The sequence below is a fragment of the Littorina saxatilis genome, linkage group LG15 (genome assembly GCF_037325665.1).
Source record: "Littorina saxatilis isolate snail1 linkage group LG15, US_GU_Lsax_2.0, whole genome shotgun sequence".
Classification (NCBI taxonomy): domain Eukaryota; kingdom Metazoa; phylum Mollusca; class Gastropoda; order Littorinimorpha; family Littorinidae; genus Littorina; species Littorina saxatilis.
Window position 1 is genome coordinate 12,808,047 of NC_090259.1, and position 7,140 is coordinate 12,815,186.

The window sequence follows — 7,140 nt, forward strand, 5'->3', positions numbered from 1 at the left end:
CGCTCTTCTTGTCAATTTCACTGCCTTTGCCATGAGCGGTGGACTGACGATGCTACGAGTATACGGTCTTGCTGAAAAATGGCATTGCGTTCAGTTTCATTCTGTGAGTTCGACAGCTACTTGACTAAATATTGTATTTTCGCCTTACGCGACTTGTTTACGTTATTGTCTCCCGTTCAGCCCATTGTCTTTATTAGCACAGTGAGCTGTGGCTGGATCAGCAATACTGCAAAGCGCACGCTGACAGCGTGAAACATTTGTTCCGACACTCAAGATGTCAACTACAAATTACAGGTTCAATCTAATTTTCGTTTGAGAGCAAAATCGTTCAATGCACTATTTGCAGAATGTATGCCTTTCAGTATATATATATATATATATATATATATATATATATACTGTTCAAAAAAAGAAACGCATAGCTTGTAATATTTGGTTAATTTAGTTATATGGCTACAAGGATATCCACCAAACTGCAGAAAATGTTTATCTGGTCGTCGACCTTTCGTCCATTGCCACAAGTGAGCTCTGCACGTGACGCATGCGTTATCAGTGGCTACAATGTCAAAATTGCTCATTTGGCATGACCACTCGTCATGCTTCAGTGTAATCTCGTGAAACTCGGGGAATATTGAGCTCTCACCATGTCTTCCAAAACCCATAAAAGCGGATTGTTTGCCACAAAGAAATCAGACGACAATTCAGCGACGAAAGATGGCCCGATTGAGCAGAGAAGACCGCCAAATTGCATTGGGTCGTTTACAAGCAGGCCAAAGTCAAAGTGCAATCGCCAGGCACTTCCACGTGTCCCAGAGCACCATCAGTAGACTGTGGGTCAGGTTTCAAGCCACTGGCTCCGTTGCTGACTTGCCACGAGCGGGAAGACCAAGGGCGACAACTGCTGCTCACGACCGCTTCATACGGCTCCGCCACCTCCGGAATCGTTTCCTGTCGGCCTCATCTTCTGTCAAGGCTCTCCTCGGGCCACACCGATTATCGGACCAGACCGTGCGGAACCGCCTGCATGAAGCTGGTTTGAGAGCTCGCAGACCTCACAGAGGAGCTGTCCTCACCCGCCGCTATCGCCAGAACCGAGTGCAGTGGGGCAACCAGCACCTTCGCTGGACCGTCCGGAATCACTGGAGACACGTGTGGTTCAGCGACGAGTCCTACTTCCTGCTCCAGCGACATGATGGTCGGAGGAGGATCTACCGGAGAGTAAACGAACGTTACGTGCCCAACTGTGTGGATGAGGCACCCGTTCATGGTGGTGGAGGCGTCATGGTGTGGGGGGCGATCAATACCGCTGGAAGGAGCACCCTGGTGCACGTCCAAGGGCGCATAACTGCCCAGCGATACGTGGAGGAAATTCTGCGCCCACACGCCCTTCCTCTTCTGGCTGACCAGGATGCCATATTCCAGCAGGACAACGCTCGCCCGCACACAGCACGACTCACCACCCAGTTCCTCACCGACCACCATGTCCAGGTGCTTCCCTGGCCATCCATGTCGCCAGACATGAACCCGATAGAACACCTCTGGGATGAATTGGACAGACGTGTGCGCAGGCGAGAAGAAGCGCCGGCAAATCACCGCGATCTATTGCAGGCACTTCAGGAGGAGTGGGACACCATCCCACAGCAAGATATCCGGCATCTGATCCAGTCCATGCCCAGAAGGTGCCGGGCAGTTGTTGCTGCTCAAGGCAGTCACACCCCCTACTGACTTGACAGCCTCGGCACCCAATCGTATTGATTGACTGATTGATTTGAAGATGCAAATGAACTGTGTGTGCATTCAACTGTGTCCATACCAAATTTCAAACAAATAATCTAAATATTGGATTTTCTGTTAATTTTTTCGAAAAATAAAACAAATTTGGCAAGTAGCAACTATGCGTGAGAGAGAGAGAGAGAGAGAGAGAGAGAGAGAGAGAGAGAGAGAGAGAGAGAGAGAGAGAGAGATGGATGGATGGATGTTTTATTTTTCTAATCAATGAGTTGATTTTGACAATTTTCAGACAAATGAAATTGGTGCATATAACGAAATTAATAAAGGTGAGATACATTGGGCTTTAAACATAACCTACACATTCAAATAAGTGAGGCAAAATAAAGAAAGAGCCTGCCAAATGTTGAGACATAATCATGAAAACATAGCTTGGAAAGATGATATAACTTAAGCAAACATTGTCAAACGACACCAAGACACATACACAGATATACACATACAGACACGGACACACACACACACACACACACACACACACACACACACACACACACACACACACATACAGATACAAACGTGTGTGGGCACACACACAGCAAATTATATGCAAATATACACATCTGAAGCAGTCATTAAATGCATACAACAAGAACATGAAACTATTACAGTAGGTATCATATGCTTGATAGCAAAAGCATACACACACACACACACATACGCGCGCGCGCACGCGCGCACGCACGCACGTAAATACATAGAGATTACACAACGTCATCGAGTGAGGGACCGAAAAATATTGAAACTCGAGGATGATTTTTTTGTGGTATCAACCGAGACCGTAGGTCGAGGTTGATACCACACAAAAAAATCATCCGAGAGTTTCAATATTTTTTGGTCCCTCACAAGATGACGTTTGTGTAATTTGTGTATACAATGATCAACGACAAAGACAAAAATTAAAACAAAAACAACACGAACTCTTTTCCATCGAGGAATGGTGGAAGGAAAATAGTGTGGCGTGTCTTTGGTTTTAGTGGCTTACAAAATGGTATTCGTGAATAAAGTTTCGATTCTTTTATTTTGATTTTGAAAGAAAAAATTAGAGCCGACACAATGCAAACCTGGAAATCACGGTAGAAGCCACTTTCGCGTTCAGTTTGCTTGATCAAGAACTTGTGCGACAGCCATTGTGTAACCAGGAAGTGACGTATCTTTAGCTACACTTGACGTCATTTCAACCTTTTAGAGAGAGAGAGAGAGAGAGTGAGTGAGTGAGTGAGTGAGAGAGAGAGAGAGAGAGAGAGAGAGAGAGAGAGAGAGAGAGAGAGAGAGACGGGGGTGTTACCCGCGTCAAGGTCAACGCTTGTTGTCCTTGCTTGTTTGCAGCTCGCTTTCCCCAGAGGGAAAGCAACCCGAATGTTCATGAGGATAACCTCACATGACTTATCCTATGTATAACCTCACATGACTTATCCTATGTATAACCTCACATGACTTATCCTATGTATAACCTCACATGACTTATCCTATGTATAACCTCACATGACTTATCCTATGTATAACCTCACATGACTTATCCTATGTATAACCTCACATGACTTATCCTATGTATAACCTCACATGACTTATCCTATGTATAACCTCACATGACTTATCCTATGTATAACCTCACATGACTTATCCTATGTATAACCTCACATGACTTATCCTATGTATAACCTCACATGACTTATCCTATGTATAACCTCACATGACTTATCCTATGTATAACCTCACATGACTTATCCTATGTATAACCTCACATGACTTATCCTATGTATAACCTCACATGACTTATCCTATGTATAACCTCACATGACTTATCCTATGTATAACCTCACATGACTTATCCTATGTATAACCTCACATGACTTATCCTATGTATAACCTCACATGTCTTATCCTATGTATAACCTCACATGACTTATCCTGTGTATAACCTCACATGACTTATCCTATGTATAACCTCACATGACTTATCCTATGCATAACCTCACATGACTTATCCTATGTATAACCTCACATGACTTATCCTATGTATAACCTCTCATGACTTATCCTATGTATAACCTCACATGACTTATCCTATGTATAACCTCTCATGACTTATCCTATGCATAACCTCTCATGACTTATCCTATGTATAACCTCTCATGACTTATCCTATGTATAACCTCTCATGACTTATCCTATGTATAACCTCACATGACTTATCCTATGTATAACCTCACATGACTTATCCTATGTATAACCTCACATGACTTATCCTATGTATAACCTCACATGACTTATCATATGTATAACCTCACATGACTTATCCTATGTATAACCTCACATGACTTATCCTATGTATAACCTCACATGACTTATCCTATGTATAACCTCACATGACTTATCCTATGTATAACCTCACATGTCTTATCCTATGTATAACCTCACATGACTTATCCTATGTATAACCTCACATGACTTATCCTATGTATAACCTCTCATGACTTATCCTATGTATAACCTCACATGACTTATCCTATGTATAACCTCTCATGACTTATCCTATGTATAACCTCACATGACTTATCCTATGTATAACCTCACATGACTTATCCTATGTATAACCTCTCATGACTTATCCTATGTATAACCTCACATGACTTATCCTATGTATAACCTCTCATGACTTATCCTATGTATAACCTCACATGACTTATCCTATGTATAACCTCACATGACTTATCCTATGTATAACCTCACATGACTTATCCTATGTATAACCTCACATGACTTATCCTATGTATAACCTCACATGACTTATCCTATGTATAACCTCACATGACTTATCCTATGTATAACCTCACATGACTTATCCTATGCATAACCTCACATGACTTATCCTATGTATAACCTCACATGACTTATCCTATGCATAACCTCACATGACTTATCCTATGTATAACCTCACATGACTTATCCTATGTATAACCTCACATGACTTATCCTATGTATAACCTCACATGACTTATCCTATGCATAACCTCACATGACTTATCCTATGTATAACCTCACATGACTTATCCTATGCATAACCTCACATGACTTATCCTATGTATAACCTCACATGACTTATCCTATGTATAACCTCACATGACTTATCCTATGTATAACCTCTCATGACTTATCCTATGTATAACCTCACATGACTTATCCTATGTATAACCTCACATGACTTATCCTATGCATAACCTCACATGACTTATCCTATGTATAACCTCACATGACTTATCCTATGTATAACCTCACATGACTTATCCTATGCATAACCTCACATGACTTATCCTATGTATAACCTCACATGACTTATCCTATGTATAACCTCACATGACTTATCCTATGTATAACCTCACATGACTTATCCTATGTATAACCTCACATGACTTATCCTATGTATAACCTCACATGACTTATCCTATGTATAACCTCACATGACTTATCCTATGTATAACCTCACATGACTTATCCTATGTATAACCTCACATGACTTATCCTATGCATAACCTCACATGACTTATCCTATGTATAACCTCACATGACTTATCCTATGTATAACCTCACATGACTTATCCTATGCATAACCTCACATGACTTATCCTATGTATAACCTCACATGACTTATCCTATGTATAACCTCACATGACTTATCCTATGTATAACCTCACATGACTTATCCTATGTATAACCTCACATGACTTATCCTATGCATAACCTCACATGACTTATCCTATGTATAACCTCACATGACTTATCCTATGTATAACCTCACATGACTTATCCTATGTATAACCTCACATGACTTATCCTATGCATAACCTCACATGACTTATCCTATGTATAACCTCACATGACTTATCCTATGTATAACCTCACATGACTTATCCTATGTATAACCTCACATGACTTATCCTATGCATAACCTCACATGACTTATCCTATGCATAACCTCACATGACTTATCCTATGCATAACCTCACATGACTTATCCTATGTATAACCTCACATGACTTATCCTATGTATTCTTATCTTGATCCTTGCTCGCTTTTTGGGGCACAAGAGCACCTACAAAATGTCTTCCTTGCACACATATTCCACACACAAACAGCCCTGAAACAAGGAAATATGTGTGTGTTGGCAAAATAAACTGATAAAATGTTTATTTCTTCTCAGATACCGCCAAGTGTGGCAAAACACAGATGGTAGTACTTCTTACTACGCACAAGACATACAAACTAATAGGTACACCAGGCCGTCTCGTGGCAGGTTAGACATCACATCGCCCATGTTGTTCAGGATGCGGCCTTCGAGTTGTAACGAGTAGTCATCGGCTCACGTCCTACTAGAGCCTACATCTGCGAGCTAGGAATCACTCAAAGGTTTTTGAAGGAAGTGTCAAAATGGTTCCCCTACCATCACCCTTTCCAAGCTCGACGACACTTGTAGCTTGCAGTCAATATAAGATGTGTGATGGGTTGTTGACAGACCAGCTTTTTTGTCGGTACAACAAACAAAAGTCGATATGCCCACCGAGGACAAAGGTCACAGAAGATTTGCGTCGTGCAGCGAAGAAAAAAAATCGCGATCAAGTTTATCCGGTAGATTGGTTGCCAGCTTTGGCGTACGAGGGGTCGTTTTCAACCCGATAACTAGATTAGCCAATGAGGGAGCTTTCTGCTCGGTAAAAACCAATCGGTATCTCAGAGATAGCCAGTACATTTTCAAATCTACAGTTGGATTTTACCACGTAAAAAGTCAGTTTTTTGCGTGTCCTATTAATTTATCAAGGGCGGATCCAGGATCTTAAAACTTTGAATTGAGGGCGCACATCGCCCTAATTGAGGCCGCAAAGCGCCCGAACATGCAAGGGGGTCCGCGGGCATGCCCCTCGGATTTTTTTTCTTTCAAGGAAGCAACATGCTGCAATCTAGGGCCGCCTGAGCTCAAAAACTGTCATTTAATCATCTGTCTGGCTGTCTGTCTGTCTGTCTGTCTGTCTGTCTGTCTGTCTGTCTGTCTGTCTGTCTCGCTCTCTCTCTCGCTCTCGCTCTCTCTCTCTCTCACTCTCTCTCTCTCTCTCTCTCTCTCTCTCTCTCTCTCTCTCTCTCTCTCTTTTCCCCCTTAGCCCCCCCCCCCTAAATCCGCCACTGTTTATATACCCCTTTCTATTTAAGGCAAAGACTTTCTCATGTAAACAATTAGGCTCACCTTCTAAGATCTGATCAGGCCATTATATACGTTCGAAAAGACCATCATTCCACTAGGTCACAGACCGGCACGGTGGCCCAGTGGTAAGGCGTCCGCCCCGTGATCGGGAGGTCGTA